Source organism: Lepidothrix coronata, unplaced genomic scaffold (assembly GCF_001604755.1).
Source record: "Lepidothrix coronata isolate B3197 unplaced genomic scaffold, Lepidothrix_coronata-1.0 Scaffold12, whole genome shotgun sequence".
Taxonomy (NCBI): Eukaryota; Metazoa; Chordata; class Aves; order Passeriformes; family Pipridae; genus Lepidothrix; species Lepidothrix coronata.
In genome coordinates, this window is record NW_016690192.1 from 9,565,415 (window position 1) to 9,584,120 (window position 18,706).

Sequence of the window (18,706 nt, forward strand, 5' to 3'; positions counted from 1 at the left end):
ACTATTTTAAAGATACTGCTTGTATTCTTCATACAAATTACAAGAAAATGACACATGCAACTGAGAATGTTATTAAATAATATATATAGTTAACATTACTTTTGTTAAATTGTCACCATATTCCTCAAAATAACCTGAGGCTTTCTATTCAAAAGGAAGTAAAGTCTCGCAAATACCAGTAAAAGAGTCCTTTTCTCAAAGATAACTCAGCAAAAAATATTGATGATTGATAGCAAAGTGCTGAAACCTTAAATTTGTGAAACAAGACACCGGTCATCAGCAGGAGTTCACACAAATGGAATCACACTATTTTCACACCAAGGTTTAGAATAGCCTGATTTTCTGAAGTCTCTTGGTTCTCTCTCAGCCTCACTCCTCATATCCTGAACAGATACGAATATCGTTCTGGGTCTATCTCAAGTTAAAGCATAATTACTTGCGTGCTGACTGGTGTGGGTACTTTCCACAGGCTGCAGAAGCAGAGTTACTACCATCAATCACATCCTTTAGAGCTCTGTTTGCTTGAAAGTACCGCGACACCACAGCCCTGTGGAAGGACACATGAATAAAGGAGACTTTTTGTGAGATACGCAGTGAAAACAAAGCCCATCAAACCAGATAATTTTTTCACTGCATGGATTATCAGACCAAAAAAATCACAAACAAATGGCCTAGATGGAACTTTCCAAGCTTGGGGAAAATAAAAGGATAAACTACCTTCCCTGCCTTCCTTGATTTTTTAAATGATGATATCACCTATATTTCATCCCTAACTACAACTTCATATGACTTGTGTCAATTCTTCTCGCTCATGTCTATGACAGCTACATCTACCATAATCTGGAAAAGAAAATCTAAAAAAATTATGTCCTCTAGATCTAGAACACAAGCCCCTTTTCTTCAATTACTCTTGGAATAAGTTCCCTAACCTTGATTAAGCAATAGGTGTTGTGAACTTGTTCTATCCTGTGATGACTGAAGCTTGTCAAGAAGGCATAATTCTCTGTTAAATCCTTATCACTTCTTCACAACAGACATCGGGTTATGTAGAAATTATTTGCAAGAATACAAATGACCTCATTTGCAGCCAAATTTGAAATTACACAAAATTTAGAAACTGTGACATTGTTGCTCCTCTCCAACCATATAATGTTTGGATATACTAATGTACATGGCTTTCTCTCCTTTGAGGGATTCATACCAGTCGTGAGATTTTTGACATTACCTGTATTTTTCCAAACTCCCTTGAAATGGTGTTGATAATTTAAAAGATATCATAAAGAATTTAATCTGTTAGCATGTTCCACTCCTCAAAAATGCAGCGGCATAAACACTAATGTCCAATGCACTGCAAGCGGGAAGTAACAGTGAATATTCTGCTTGACAGAAAAAGTGCAGAAATAGAAGTCAGGTAGCCTAAGGAGCACTCTTCAAGTTCTTCAGTCTCTTTTACAGACACTTTCCATGCAGTTCTGGATCCAAGTAACTCCAAAACTGTCTGTTTTCGAAGAAGACCAGATCCTTAATGAAAAAACTGCTGCTAGCTATGTGTTCATTAGAATTGGAAATGGAGAGTCACTCTTCTAGCCTGGAGCCAGAAGGTGGGCTATCTTGGAGGCAGGGTTGATAGCTTTTGAATACCAGATGAAGTCTATAGATACAAGACTGGTGTCAAATGACAAGAGCCTTGAGCAGATGGATGACAGTGTGTGTGCACTATAGGCTGTTGTTAATTTACTAGCTAGAGATAATGCTTCTTTAAAATTAAAAATGAGTCATTGGAAAAGAGCCCGAGAGGCCATAGCCTGCAGATTTCAGGCCTCCTGGCAGGCCTGCATTGTGGGGGATAGTTTTTATAGAATTATGAAAATTAAAATTGCATGTTAGAGAGAAAGAAAATGTAATTGTTTCTCTTACTAGCTATTCAAGCTATTCATAATCCGGATTTGTAACTCACAAGTACATATTCAGGAAAATGGAATAAACTAGTCATAGTAACTCATAGACAAGATATAGATGAGCAAAGGCAAAGATATATAATATTAATGAATTTTCAAGTGGCAAGATGTGGTGTTTATGTTTGCAACTACGCTTTCATTATTTTAGCATGACCATATACAAAGTCCTTCCTTTTCCCTATTACTCCGTGTAGGACTTTCACTGCTATTGGCTTATGTTGGAAATAACACTTTTCCTCTGCTTTGATCTTGGGATGAAAATTTCATGTTATATCTCTTGCAAGAGTGTCAGTGTATTTCCATATCATAACATAGACAGGGCTGTCTCATTGTTTCCTTGCTTCAAATGTAAGATAAGACATCAGATTCCATGCAAAATATCTGTGAGAGTCCAGTTTGATAAAGAAGCAACTTATTGCCAAAGGCAAAAAAGGGAGCTGTAAAGAACAAGTACATGGGTCTATCACATGCTACCACGTACTCTGAGGGGTACCATTTACTGTGCTGTGTAGAACTTACTGGGTCACTCATCACCATTTCAGTGTAAGAAAACAGTGAAAAATTCAAACATCCAGAGAGGCTGGATCTAGCTGTCCAGGCAGCCAAAACTGTTCTTGCCCTATCTCCTTGCAGATGGAACACAAGGCTCACATAGTTTTTAATCCATAACATCAGTGAGCTGATGTAGAAAGCCTGCTACTCTGTTCCAACCCATCCTACACTGACTCAGCACCATTGAGCTCAGCAGTGTTACTGATGGTTTACATGCATGTAAATGAGGGCAGAATCAAATATGGCATATGTAAAGAGATGTTCTTCAAAGCTTACAAAGAAATGAGAGGAAAGAAGGGGAAGAATACGCATACAATGAATCAGCTATCCTGCATAATATACTACAATCAAGGTCACATATAAATATTTATGTCCAGTGCACTGCCCACGCAATATTGTACCGATCCCTCTCACACAGTGACAGCGACAGTGACAGAGACCTCTGTGCACCAAATGGCCTTTTACAGCTTTAGTAAACTTTAAGATGAAAAGTATCTACCACAGAGACTTCAGTCACAGAAATGTCCAGGTACTTCAGTGCAGCAGCAGCTATGTGAAAGTACCTCTCTTTTCCACTTGAAGGTGAAAGGCTGACTTTACAAAAAAGTTTCTTTCTTTTTTTTCAGTCCTATACAACACCACCTGTCTCATCAGCAGGACCACTCTAAAGGGATGGGCCTCGAGGCACCTCAGTCCCAAGATTCTCCATGCCTCATTCTTCATCCACGCTGCTAGTAATGTACCATCACTGGCACAGTTACACCTGAACACTCTGGTGCTGCCAAACACCTGGCTTGATTTTCCACTGTCCAAATGAAAAATAAGCATAATCTGCTTTTTGAGGATACAGCAAATGAGGGAGTTCATGACAAATTGTGTTGGTTTATGCAGAATAGTGATAATAAGATACAAATGAGAATTTTTTGCTTAATGAATAATACTAATCACGTTTCAACAAATGCTGTGCCCTTCTAATTAGAGAGAATGCATAAAATCAGCTTAATTTATTTGTGACTAGTTATACATAGTTTAAATATTTACTAGAGATTTACTCTAACGTTTGAAATTATTTTAAACAGCTCTTGCAGTAAAGGCAGATCTAGTAATGTAAAGGAGGTTACAATTCTAACTTCTACCCTCCTTTTCGTTATGCAATGTGTGATGTACACCCTCAGTTTTCAAGATGCAAGAGAAAGGATATTATTGATTTACATGCTAATTCTCCAACTGTTACTAATTTTCTTGATTCCTGCTTCCAAAGTTGCACTTCCAACATTCATCACTGTAGTACACTAGAGGGGCTGAGCATCTTTTTCAATAAATTACAGGAACTATGACTAATTATAGTGATATTAACTATGCAAAGTAATGTGTAACTTAAAATGGATACGTTTATCATTTCAAATTATGCTTTTGACTCTTGATGGCCTAATACATGGATGCTTTTCCTTTTTTTAATACAGATTATGAACTGTGCTGTATCTTCTTAAAAACTCTGTTTCACAGATATAGGCATACCTTGTAAACTTGATGAATGGAAATAAATCATTTACATCCCATATAATGTTTAGTGAGTAGAGGACAAGATTAGTCCAAGGGCAACTAGGGCCAAATCCTGATTGTTTTAGCAAAGGACTTATGATTCATCTTGAACAGTTCCATTAGCATGTATTTGGCCTACAGGATTTGTCACATATACTTTATGTCTTCCTAATGCTAGCAAGCTAGTAGTGCCAGTCACTTGGCTGGCAATACCAGCAGTGTCAAGCAGTCAAAGCAAAAACATAAGTGCAACTGGCTTTCAACGGGATGCAGAGTATGTTGCAAAGGCTCAAAATACAGAAGCTTTAAAACAATGTCAATGCACTTGTGCATGTGTGAGAACTCTGCATAGCAGTAGGGCTTTCCAGTGGCACCATATTGCTGTAGTTCTCCTTCCAGTCTGGAAGAAATGCAGCCTCTATCATTTTTGCATTACCTACCATTTCATGATGCAGACACATAGCTCTTAGTAAGCAAACAAAATTAAGGAATAAAATAAACTGGTATGTTGCAGAGACATCATCAGAGAAACTAAAGTGCAGCTGGACAGTGCCAAGTTTCTCTACAGACTTTACAGAAACGGACCACCAGAGACCAAAGAGTTTGGCCAGACCGTTTCAGTTAGTTGGACTATTATTTTCCACTATGCCAGAATAGTCTCTGTGTTATTCTCTTAAAAAAAAACCATGCAGACATCTCCAGGGGTTTACATCTGCACTTTGGACCTCTGCCATTAACTCCCTACTTAGCCAATACATCTACTTATTCTTCTGAGTATTGGGATGGATGCTCTTGTGCTTGGATGATACTGTCCTTGAAAATCTGCCACCTTTCCTGGGTGTGTTTCCCCTTCAGAGCTGCCCCCCATGGGATCTGATCATTAGTTTCCTTAACCAGTCAAAGTTGACTCTCCTGAGGTCCAGAGATTTCACTCTGCCACTCTCCTTCCTCATTTCTCTCAGGATATTGAACTCCATTCTATCACGATCATTACAGCCAAGGCCACCACCACTTACCACATCCTCAACCAAACCTTTATTGTTAGTGGACAGCAGCAGATCCAGTTGTGAATCACTCCGGCTGGCCCTTCCAATATCTGTATCAAGAAGTTATCCCTGTCACTCTCCAAAAATCTTTTGACTGCTTGTCTCTCAACATCTGCCTTTTCATCAGATGTGAGTTCTTCCAAAGGTAAAGGAAGTGTAAACTGATTTTGCCTTAATTAAAATGCATTCAAAAATTATACAAAATTTCTAGTATTTCAGTATTCTCCCATTGGGTACCTGTAGACAGCAATAAGATCCTTAGCCTTCCCTTCTTAAACATGAGCAAATCCAACTCTCACACTCTCCTTGTATGTAATGAGCTCCAAAACGCTTCACATATAGTGGTTCTGATTACTAAAAAAAATTTAATTCAAAGAAGTTTTGGAAGAAGACAATTTCTGAGACTATTTAAAATCAGAAGTGAAAATCACTTACTAGCATCATTTACAATTTTAAAGCACAGCTCACAGCTGTCCTAGTTATGCTCTTATCAATCTCTTCTGGACAAGTATTCTCAAGTCCTTTTTCTCATCTAATGTTTTCTAATTCTCCTCTCAAGAAAATTTACTCTCAGGAAGTCATTGAGAGTTCACAATCTAATTAAACAAAAATGCTGTATGATAAAATTTACCACAGATGCATCAACCATGCTCCTTAAGTAGAGCTCAGAGATTCTCAAATTTGACAATTCCTGATCAAAATCTAAGCCACTTTAGAAACTCTTCAAATAGTATGTCCAAGGCAAGGAATAATAAGGTTCTGTCCTTGTAAAGTCTTCTGAATCTCAACACAGTTCATTACCATTATCACTTAGAACAAACCTGTAGCTTTAACCAACATGAAAGCAATGAACAGTTTGTCTACAGTTCAGAACATTTCACACGACTGATATTACGGACGTACTTTGCTTAGGCACTTAAGTCTCACTTTTTACTTCTCAGGGAAAGGTGACAATTTAAAGTTCATATTCACTGAACTACTACCAGGTGCAAAATTCCACACCTCTATAAAATTGTCTTGTTTGTAAATAGCATCTTTATGTCATGTTTTATGTTTTTATTACTACAGTTACAAAAATGAGAATTTCAGCCTTGGAGATCAGAATCTCAGATACCATGTCAGCTGTATTATGGTTTGATGTAGTCTAATGAAATGCTTTTTATACTGTACCCTGTTTCAGTAGGTCTTCATTTCAATTGTATTTGATTTAGCTGTACAACTCAAAAATTTAAGACATTTATGTTTAGATCTGCTCTGGTCTACTCTATGAGGCCCAGAATTCTAAATATTGTGGCACCAGCTTTTTCCCCCAGATATTCCATTTTTTTGGTCATGCAAAGCTACAATAGGACTGCAAACATATACTTGGAAAACAGCTGGAAGTCTACAGCCTGCTCTCCTTTCCAATATACATTAATTTAGAGACAGAAGACTAACAAATGAATTTGCTTTGCAGAGTGGAAGGAAGCCAAAACACTGCCATCATTTTATTCTGTGCAGAGAAACAAAGTTCTTATATTAGAATAAGAACAGACAAGGATGTGGAGGCACAGTAAAGACATGACCTTTTGGGGTCCAGTTGCAAACAGAAGATCTAATGTTGAGTTTTTGAGGGTCCTAAGACTGTGAATCTCCAGTGTGGAATTGGCCATGTGGAATGACCATCTTCTCTTACATTCACCACCACTACCCACAACTGTTAAGCTCTTTCCTAATTTTTCTAAGCTTTTCCAATCACTGCATAGCCAAGAATGAACAGAGTCTCAGGACTGAGGAGCGGGGGGCAGGGGCAATGGATGCCTAGCAGTCCTGCTTCTCTTTCTCCTCATTATAGATTCCTGTAGATTGCTGATCCCATATTATTGAGTATTCCCCAAAAAACACTGAGTGATTTCAAGGGTAGTGATGCACAACCCTTACCAATGTTTTTATTTTAAGCCTCAAAGATATACAAATTGATATTTAAAGAGTGCTTCCTGAAGAATTTATAACATCCAAATCTCCCACACTGAGAACAGTGAGATTTCATGAAAGGAATGAAGAAATATAGTCATTTAAATTGTTCAACATCATTAAAATACTCCTAACTAGCTACTCCTAGAGAAGAAAAATACTACAGTTTCACAGACAAAATATTATTTCCTCCTCAGACAGACTCTAAACAAGGCTTAAGTGGGATATCAATGACTGAAATATACTCATTTTTCCTTAGCTTCTCCAGAGAGGATTTCCTATGACTCTAAATAGGAATAGTCTAATGGCTTTGCTTCAACTGTGTTTCTGAACCTCAAGAAAGTAGGCTCTCTTCCCTAATGTCTTCTTTTTATCTGATATTAAGAGATGTTCAATTGCCTGTAAATTCTTTCATTAGCCACTATATATCAGATTTTCAAAGGCATTGCGTACCACAACTCTGGCTTCAGAGGGAGGGGAGTGTGCTGGAAGATCGTATCTACGTTCAGTCCAACATCTTCATCAATTATATATTACACTGAAAGGCACCAAATCATCAGTATAAAGTGTCCTACACACATGAAAATCGTCAGGCCCATTTTACAAAAGCTGACAACTCTAAACAGGTGGACTTGGAGAGCAGGGCTGATGCCAAAAGCCAAGGGGCAAAGCTGTGCAGAGAGAGTCGAACTACCAGCCAGTAATTCTAGAGTTCAAGGCAGGGGGAGGGATTAGTTCCATGCTGTGCATGTGAGGAACAGCAGTTGCAGTGTGACATTATAGGGAGATAAAGACAAGGATACAACTACTTCCTAGGCACAGCACAAAAGTTTCTGTAGTGCACATTCTTTGAAAGTTCCTGTGAAGTTCCTTTCACAAGGACATGCTTTAGATATTTCAGTGAATACACTGTACACATCAAATATTACCCTGACTCTGGTTGAAATTTTTCTGAAACTCAACTTTCTGTAATACTTAAATGTACATGGACACTTTTCATTTCAATAAATAGGTCAAATTTCTGCCTCCTTGAGCCTCCCTTTGCAGTAAGAAATTACATGAAAACATCAAGACTATCCTCTGCATGTAAAAGCAGATTTCTGGGAAAGCAGAGATTGAAGGCTATTGATGAAAATGCTGATATATGCCATTCTATCAAGCCCGAGTTCAGTGGACACTAAGTCACCTGGTAAACAAGTAAGTCAACCCACACACAATTCCAGGCTGCCACAAGCTGACTGGTCCTAGTACCTCCACTGGTTTAAAGTCTGTCTGTGCTCTTCTGCACGCTGTGGTGTGGTTGTCAAACAGAAGCTCACCTATAGCAATTCTGCTCTGCTTGCTGCTCACTTTTTAAAACTTACTCTCCCTTTTTGAAGATATAATCCAGCAGCATCCTTCAAATCACATTTCTTCTTAACATTAACAATAAAGCTGATATATCTGCATGAACAGGAAGCATGTCTTTTACTGTCTCATTGTGCAAATAATATCTTTTAAATTACAATAACTGTTCCCAAATGGTTAGCATCATGTCCTGTCCTGCTATCTGAATTCCTCCTCCTATGGAATACACCTAAAAACTACCTTCTTGATAGATGCATCTGAGTGACCAGAGCTGCTCCCACCCAGACTAGCTGACAATAGAGCCCAGAATTCCATTCCAGCATCACTTAAAACTTCAGTTTAAAACATATCAATACTTTTGATTAAATGGTACCTCAGTGTTATGAGAGGTATCACACTATCCATATGCACTCACAGCATGGACTCCAGGATACTCCAATCCAGTTGCTTACTGTTGCTGATCCCATTTAGCATGCTAATTCCAACTCCTACTAAAACAGCAGGAAGACAAGACCCTAACTTCTTGCAATTCATTTCTATATCATGAAGCCATTTCAGCTCACTGAAATGTTCATTCAAAGAAGTTTTCATTACTCTTTGGTTAATGTGGCAGTTAATGTCCTTGAGCTCTATGTTCCTGTGTCCATTTAAAAATGCAGAAACAAACTGGGTTGCCCTTATTTAGGATACAATCTCAGAGTCGATCATTTGAAAAATCTTCATTTGCAATTGCTCGGGTGGGTAGTGAAACCATTTCCTGAATGATGCTGCTTGCCTTTCAGATTCCTCTCAATATTAGAAAGGAATGTTAACTCTGGATCAGTGTTCTTTAATAAAACAGCACAGCAGTAAACACCAAAAATAAGAGTTTCAAGCTTAAGGTATTATATATTAGAAAATGTAATGTTCTATCAATGTTTCTTGCTGTTTTATAGTTACCTGATAAATGTTGGACTTTCAATCCCTTCTATGTCCTGAGTATTCATTACATTTACACATTTTACAGTTCTCTAGTAATTTTGCAATACATTTTCCTGAATCAGCTGATGACATTTAATGGAATGTTTAAGACACAATATAAAACCATAAATGCTTTTGCTTATTCTGGGGGAAAAAACTGTGCACATAAATTGGTTTTCAAATTAAAAACTATGTTGGTGTACCCAGCATTTTTGCTTCTGCTATACATATTAAAATATAACTAAATGCCTCTTATGCAATACTGCAGCATAAGTACAAATAACAAGCATTTGTACTTTACAAGCAAGCTATATGATTAAGGAGCTATTAATGAAGTGAAACAAAACCTCAGTACTAGAATGTAATAGTCCATGAAATTCTTATGGGGAGAAAGAGAATCTGCAGTGAATAAATATTAACCTAAATGCCACAGAAAACATAAAGCAAACAAAAAAAGAAGGCATTTTTAAAGCCAAAATTTTGGTAAAAACTGCTGACTACTTAAGGAAAGTCTATTTGCATACCACAGGGCTCCATCTGCTGTGGAAAATACAGGCTGCAAGAATGATTTAATATTTAATAGAAGTAGTGGCCGTTGTTAATTATAATTTGCACATTTACAAATCAGCACTGATAGCAATACAAATTATGAAATATAAGGGTGTTATGCCAGATACTGGGGAAAATAAGATGACAGACAAAGTTAATGGAGTATCCCTAACAACAGCTCTGTCAGAACACATCAGAGAACTAATCCAGTTACAAAGAGCCTGCAATGGAAAATCTATTTAAAATATTAAAATGCTGTTTGGTAAAAGCTTTTTCATAGTGCATTTTACTTAAACAGTTGCTTATTGCTCATGGGTCATTAGCTGTACACCCAGATGCATTCTGCAAACTGCCGTTCAAAAGAACAGTAGAAATTAAATAAGAAATAGATTTCTGCAGCATTTTTCTTGAAATCTAGAATGATCTCACAGCAGATTACAGACAGAAAAGTAGTATCAGCTACTTCCAAGATAGGTGCTCTTGCTGTTATAATAACTAAGTATTTCCTTTCCTAAAAAAAAAGTAACATGCTATAGAGAACTTGATTCATTTGAAAAATTTTCCAGCCTTGGAAGACACTTCAAGTGGATTAAGAGTCCAATATGCAGAGAAAGTCATCCAAATACCATAAGCTTTGGTTCTAGTTTAAGACCTAACATTACTCTGATTTCAACACTAAAACTATAAATTGATTCTTATTTAGTAAAAGCACAGAAATTACCATTGATTGTTTTCATTAATCTCTTTTCTCATCATCGTGTAATATGGATTACAGATAGAAGCCATTAATGCTTTAATAGCAACTCTGCTCACCGAGTCATTCATGCTGCTACTGATTTCTGTGTTTTAACATCAGGTAGGTGATCTGCAACACAAACCAGGAGGCAACCCTAACCCTATTTAACAGATAGCTTAGCATTTATGTCACCTACTAGATATAAGGCAAAAGTAGATACAAAGCAAAAGCCTGTAATATTCCCAGTATGCAGTTCATTGTGATACATTTAAGCTAATTGTGCTGCTATGTACAGACAAATCATATTCAGTCTGTGGAAAGAGACACAATAGCTGTCTCTTTAAAATTCAAAAACTTCTTGGTTTAAGAAGCACATACTAATCTGAAATCTGTCCATGGGTCACTCTAGACTGATCCAGCAGTGTTTAGCTCACAGGTTCTGCTGGAAAAAGTCAAGAGTACCACATTTTAGCTGCAGCTTCTTTTGTCCACGTATTGGATTTCTTTTTATATTTTTGTCCACAAAAGGAAGGATGTGGAAGTAGGCAAAATGTCTCTTACTAAATATGCTGATGGAAACGGTCTGTGGAACAAAACTACAGGGGCACACCAGCTATGACAGAATAATGAGCCTACAACTATCTTTCTGTTCCTTCTGTTGTTAGTGAATATGGTTTGTTCTCTGATCAGAAGAGCTGCATTTCGTCTTCACCTTGTTACTAATACCACTAGCTGGAAATGTAAACACAGTTAAAGTTTGCTTTACTGGAGTGCAATTTAAGACATGCTTCGATGTATTAACTTGAGTTACACAGTGTCCGTTCCCCTCCAAAAAAATGTTATTCTTGAGCATCAAATGAAAAGCAGTATTTCAGTGTTAAAAATCATACCCTCTGGTGCAGAATCAGTATCTGCCCATTTTCACCTCATCACTTCCTCCCCTTAATTGTGAGTTTCTATAAAGAACTCATTCTCACACATCCATGCTTGCAAAGACAAAAATAGAAAAAATAGATTTTGCTATTTTTGACTCTGAGTCTCTATTTATTGTGGTGCAATCAGAAAGGTGATTATAATATTATCAAAATTAATGCCCAACAATTGCATAATGTACTCATGTTTGGATTTTTTACCAACCTATTTCCTTGTGGGTTTGGGATCTGTAAGGATCATCGGATCTTTTACAAGATAAGGGGCAGTGGGGGAGACAAATTATCCAGAATTTTAGGCAGCCTGTTCTACAGCAAGCTGCCAAGACCTCATTTGACTGCTGATGTTCTAGCCCATAGTAGTTGAGGGCAATCTCTGCTTTTTGTTAGGCAATAATTCTACTTTACAAAGAAAAGATGTTGCAAGACACAACACTGATTGCTGCAAGTTCCTCTCTTTTGCAAAACACAAAAATCTCTGATTAGCAGAAGAACTAAGAAATGAAAAATAAAGATAAAATGGTTAAAGCAGAGAACGCAATTCTGGTTTATGAAAACCAGACCAAAATAACAACTCTTTTAGATATTTTTATATTCCTTTTGTGTTGTGCCAGCAGTGCAAAAGGGACATAAAGACTATCCCACCCAATACATGGCTGAAAATGCCCTTGTCACCAGCAGCCCCTCAGAACACTACAAAACCTAGATCACCTGATGTCAGTGCATGAGTACTGTGCAGAACAGGCCAAAGAAGAAACACAGCAAGAACAAGAAAGATCTCTTCAGCATGGTTAGTGGAGCAGTTCTTCAGCAGCTGTTACTCAATTTGTCGCTGTTATCTCTATTTATGCTAGAGACTGTTTTTTCCTTCAGCAATCTCAAGGGTCAAGAAATAAGAAGAGCAAAGAAAAATCCCCCATTGTTTTTTTATTGTGTCAAGTGCTGATCTAGCAAGCATATGAAATTCCATTGTAAATGATACAAAAAAATACCATAAATGGTTTACTAAACCATCATTATTTCATATACACTGAGAAACAAAGCAGTGTACAATATTCTGTAGGGGGTGGAGAAACAAGAAAATTAAACTTCCTACAGGTAACAAGTACTAGCACAGTCTATTTGTGTTGTTCATCCCGGCCTGCTGAGCCTGTGTCATTTTAACATGCACATGCTCATTTATTACGTTATGGGTCAGATCAAACAGCCACCCAAATTGCAATTTCCATAGCTGAAATAACATATAACTCACATTTATTCTTCAGAAATCTCTTTTGTAGTAATAATTTTTACTCTGGGTCAAATATACACTTAGCAAAACACATCTAACAAATTTATGGGTTTTCCTCTGAAGTCAGCAAAGCATTTTCACACAATAGTCCATAATGAGTATAAAGGACCTGCTCTATTTACCAAGCATTGTAATTTCTTGTTCAGAAAACATGAAAAGAGAAACACATGAAGTAAATTTCCTTCCCTACTTGGTCTCTTGATAGCAGCACAAAAGGAACAAACGATTGCAAGGATGGTGAGGATGTGCCCTTTTGCATAATTATACTGTACTTGGCCAGGATAATGAAAGGTTCTGTGATATAGACACCACTGTTCCCTAGTCCTGCAGGTCAGACATTCCTGAAAGGTACCTAAAATCCTAGTTCCAGCAGGTACATTTTGTTGTAAAGAGTAAGGAATGTAGCCAGAATGGCACTTTCTGAAGATCAACAGTTCTCCGCAGAATGACAGACAATCAGCTCCATGGAAATTCACAGCAGTCTGGCATCCCACACAAATCATAAACTATATAGCCCTTGCTACTAATTATATTTGGGATCCCAGAAAATCTTGGATTGTCTCATAGCTGGGAAAGTACAAGGAGTGCCCAATGATAAGAAGCCAGTGAAGCAGTTGGGCTTGAACAGTGGCAGAAACTGGATTTGAACACTGGATTTGAAAGCTTCCTGCAGTTCAGATGAGCCTAAGTTAGGATGAGGTTTAGCCAGTAGTCAGTTCCAATTAGATACGACCTTTAGTGTTCTAAAGGTAAAAAACCCTCATGAGCCTCTCTCAGAGCCAGGCCATCTGGACCTGTGATAACTGTATTTCAATAGTCTCTTGAGTAGCAAATATTTTCTCTGGATTTCTTGCTTTGAAGTTTCCCCATGTAATGTTTTTGATACAATATGCTTTAAGATACTAAGGAAAAATAAAGTTGCATTAATTAAATTCACAGATCATTTTAAACTTGCAATGTGTAGAAGGAAAACTGACCTGGGCTCTTTATTTCACTGCAGCCTACCAAGGAGACAGACACAAGGTACAGAAGAGAGTCTTCCATTCAGGAAGCAGAAAGTCAAACCCAGAGCTTTCAGAGTGTCCTATATTAGGCAAGATTACAAACTCAGTTTAAAGCCATTCCCCTTTGTCCTATCACTACATGCCCTTGTAAAAAGCCCCTCTCCTACTCTCTTGTAGGCCCCCCTTGGGTACTTGAAGGCGCTATAAGGTGTCCTCAGAGCCTCCTCTTCTACAGGCTAAAAAACCCCAACTCTTTCAGCCCGTGTCATACAGAGGTGCTCCAGTTCCTGGATCTTTGCAGAAGTTCTGTTCTGATTTGTAAAAAGTATATAAATACTATTACCTGACAGATAATGTCTTAACTAGGCATAGATGCATGTGAGTGAGGAAAATATGGCAAAAATATAGGTGTCTAGATTAGTGCTTTAGACTTTTTATCTCATCAGGGAACATTCAGAGAAACAAAAGAGATCTGACTAACCTCCTTGAAGTTCCACTAAAATGTTACTATGCCCATAAGTGTGTCACTTACACCACACACCTAGAGCTAGACCCCTAAACAGAGTTGGAGAAAGGATGGAGTGAGACTTTCAACAGCATTGACCTAACTTTACTGCAATTTAAGTCATAGGAATTTTACCATTAACTTAAATGTGACCATTTAAGGCAATGCTAAGTGCTTCTGAAAATCCAATCTGTAATCTCCTTTAAACTGATGGCTAGGAAAACTGGACCAAAAAAGAGTAGCTTTACAATCATTGCTTATTTTTAAATCTATACATCAGCCATGTGTGAACATGATATAGCCTGTGCACATGTAAGAATAAATGCACATATGCATATAAATGAACTGAATTTTTGTGTTGACAGATTATTTGCCAAGTTAAAGTCAAATGTGATTTGAAATTACCATGATATTACACTGAATAAAGAGGATTTATAATGGAAATACTAAAATAACCTCTGTAATAGTGATCCTACTAAGCACTGCTATAACAACATATATTGCACTCTTTTCAGTTAGTGCTGTTTTTCTCCTTTCTCTGAATGTTTGAGAACAGTAAGTGAAATGTTAATTTTTTTTAGTCAGAACCATCTAGCTAAACCATCCAAATCGTTTTTGTATACAGAGATTTTATTTGTAATCTTTCTCTGCAAGCTGCTTTGTTAAATCCTAATGAGAACTTTTATGCATAATGCATAAAATAAACTTTACCAATGTTTAACACACTTTTATAAACACGTAAAACCCCTTTATAAGAGAGATGATACACTGCAGGGCATGCAGTTGCAGTACTCTGGGAAACCACACTTCCTAGATGACTGAAGGCATCTGCTCCATGCCATTAATTTCTCAACATCGAACACATGTAGTTATCTTAGAACAGTGGTGCATCATATTATGTATTTTTTTTATTAATAGACAAGCACATTTTACTGCATGTATAATAAGTGTGCTGTTCAAATCTACAATCCTTTTGCTTTTATTCTAGGAATGTTTGTATTTTCTAAAGGAATGTGGAGAGAGGAAGATAGCTTCTTACTTTATCAAAATACTTTATTTTAGCAAATAAATATCTATAAAAATATATGCTAACAAGGATTCACTCAAAAATGGATGCTATAAATCTTCCTTACGCAAGAGGCAAAGAAATCAGAATAATAACAATGTATCACTAGCCTATGTCACTGAAATGATTTGTTTTACTCCTTTAATCTTTACCGTATCTAAACTGACTATAATAAATGAATAATTACTCTGAATACAGTGGAGTTAATTGAAAATCTGCTTGAAGTATAAAACCAAGAAATCATAACAACAAATACAAGGTTTAGCCAGTGTTTAGGAACTTGTCTTTGTCAATAATTTTTAAGGTTCAGTGTAAATGATACTGTTTACCATCGTACATCATCTAACATTACTCCAGAAAGTCATGAATTATTTCAGACTTCCATGAATATTAATAGCCTTTAGAGTCATGGTATTTCATCAGCATACACCCAAGTATTAAAGTCTTATGGGGTTTGACTTTTCAAAATGAAACCAATTTAATTCGAGTTTGTTTTATTCTCAAAACCTGATTTCTAAGTGCAAAGAGGGTGTACACATTCATGCATGTGAAGCTCAGGCTTTCCTCAAGTGTGAAAGGTACATCGCCTAACACAAGGACAAGCAGATTCTCAAAGCACCCATCTGGACATGCACTTCCTATTGTGTGTCCAAAACAATCAGAATCCTGAGAGGAGCATGCTCTAGCATCACTATAGGCAAGATTTCGTGGTTACTTCCTGCTTAAAAACACAAGAAACTGTACACTTGTGTAATAATCAAGTGGCCAAAACAAAAAATGAAGAAATATTGTCTGAATGAAAGCCACTGCTAAAAGATAAAGCACTCAGACTACTGGCCAACAGAAATTTTCTGTTTCTTCTAAAAACTGTAAGTCCAGAATTTGCAATGAAGCTGGCCAGAATGAATTTCTCTTTCTTGAGAACAAACACTCAGTAATAAAGGCTTACAAGAGAGTAAGTGCACTTACCCAGTTTTGTCTCCATCGAATCTGACCTGCAGATTGCTTGTTTCACCCCTACAACTGTTGTCATAAATTTGACTAGGGCTGAGATTAAAAAGAATCATGATGCACAAAGTAGCTTCAACACAGAATACACAAGAAGAAAAGCTGACACTCTTCCCTTACACACTCCTGTGCAGCATTGCTGTATTACTTTATTCATAATGCAAAGCAGAAGCACCAGATTCAAAATTAGGTTACCAGAGTAGAGGGCAATATGGCTCTCAGGCAATCACATATGTCCTTGGCAAACTGCAACATATATACAATTACTGCACAGCAAAGTCACTGTGCCGGCTGCAAAACAGGTTCTCTATAATCAATAACTTCACTCATGTAAAAGAAGGATCATACTTTAAGTGTTGCTGTTATACCACTGTCATCTCCTACAGTAAACTCACTGTTTATGTATTATTGCAAACAATAGATAGATGGATGGATGGATAGATAGATAGATAGTAAGTATAGGTAAATAGGTTGCACTAAATGTATAGGAAACATTCCATTAAATAACTCGGAGTTAAAGTAACAAGCTATGAGACATGGCAGTGCAAAAATTCTTGCTGACAGTCATCACATGCAGATGCTGATTTTCCCTCTGTGCAGGTTTTCCTTTCTGCTGGTCACATTTTCATCACCTCTCTCATGGGAGCCTCATAGTTTTTTGAACACAATGATTCCAGCTTCCGAGTACGTTTGTACGCAGGAAATATCTGTTATAGTATGACAGATACCTGGAAAATCTACATAAAGCTTCTTTGGAAATTGGAAAACTTCAAGAAATTTTGAATACTCAGAATGTGCATCCTGGGAAAAGAACCAGTGCAGTGTGTGTGAACTCAGCATTAGCAGACCCAACCCAACTAAAACTAGCACACTGCAAATACTGTCAATCCTATCCCTGTACATGAACCGGGAAAGAGGGTGGCTGAGGCAGCTGAGGCTTATTGCATTAGCCAGAGAATGCTTTTTCTCCCACCAAGGCAAAATCCAGAGGCTGGGTACAGTACTCTGACCTACCATGCACCCAGACAGCAGAGTGAAAGAGATACAAGCTCTGCCAAATACTTACCAATGGCAGAAGCAGGAAGAAATCCAAGACTTTTGGGTTCAAAGTCAGGTTTGTGGAGGAAGTTCCAGCTTCTCACAATAAGACTACCTATTGTTCTTTTGCCTTCCATCACATTCTATTCCTTGTTGCTCTGACATGTCCATGCTACTCCTGCACTCCGTTTCTTAACATCGATCCTTTTCCGTTCAAATCTCGTTTCCACTACAGTAGGTTCATTTTTTTTCTCCTCACCTCTGTTTCTCATGCTTCCAGTTCTGAGTTCAGCAAATTTTCACACTTTTCTCCATGTTCTGCTGGAGTGTCCCAAAAGAAAGTTCCTGTGCCCAGCATCACAGTTGTACCTGGAGCTATGGAGACAATCCTGTTCAGCAACCCTACAGGCTTGGAGCATAGCATGTTCTTTAAGGAATATAAATAGCAAAAATAGGAACATGCTTAGGATAAATTTTCACATGAGCATAACCCTGCCAAATTTCAACACCCATGGCAGAGAAAAACTTTTCAAAAAGCAGAAATATCCTTCAAGCAGACAGAGAAACTGTCCGCTCATAACCTTGCACTTGGAAATTACTTAAATGCTAGAACTTAATCATCAGACACACTGTGTTTGGGACAGATGCCTGTTGTGGAAAATGCCAGCTAATGCAGTAAAGTTTGGTAGAGTTAGAAATTATTAATTTAGCAGTAGCAATAAAAGACCATTATCAGCGGCTTAATTTTAAACTCTGATGGTTGTGACATGAGACATGATGAGAGTCACACATAAACGTTGTGCTTTCAGTTGGCAATGGGGACTTAGTGCTTACAAATGGAAAAGAATGAAGACCTTGCAATCTAAACTCAACAGAGAATGAAGAATATGCCTTGTGTGGCACTGTATCAGGAACCCTGAATCTTAAAAGGCACGGCCTGTGACAGTGTGAGCTACAGACCTGTGCAGGGCTGGCGCTAGAGAGACAGAAAGTTTTGGGCAGAGATGAATGTGAAAAACTCATGCTTGGTCATCCATTAGAAACTGATATTGCCATAGGAAATCTTGTCCTGTGACTATGGTCCCCTGAAGTTTGAGCTCTAGGCAGGCTGTCTGTTATCTGATGACTACTTTCTGCCTGGCTAACATTTGAAAATGGGAGGATTTATACTTTAGGGATTGCTTCCAAATATCAGATTTTTCTGAAAAATTGCATTGAGAGA

General features: G+C 37.5%; 1 protein-coding gene across 1 annotated transcript in view; it reads right to left on the bottom strand.

Moving 5' to 3' along the window:
• Positions 1–511: 511 nt before the first annotated feature.
• The window catches only part of LOC108492708 (translation initiation factor IF-2-like), a 142,660-nt gene continuing 124,465 nt past the window's right edge, over positions 512–18,706 (bottom strand). Inside the window, exon 7 of the mRNA XM_017805306.1 lies at positions 512–547. The gene's annotated coding sequence lies outside the window, so the exon portion shown is untranslated. The remainder of the gene's footprint in view (positions 548–18,706) is intronic.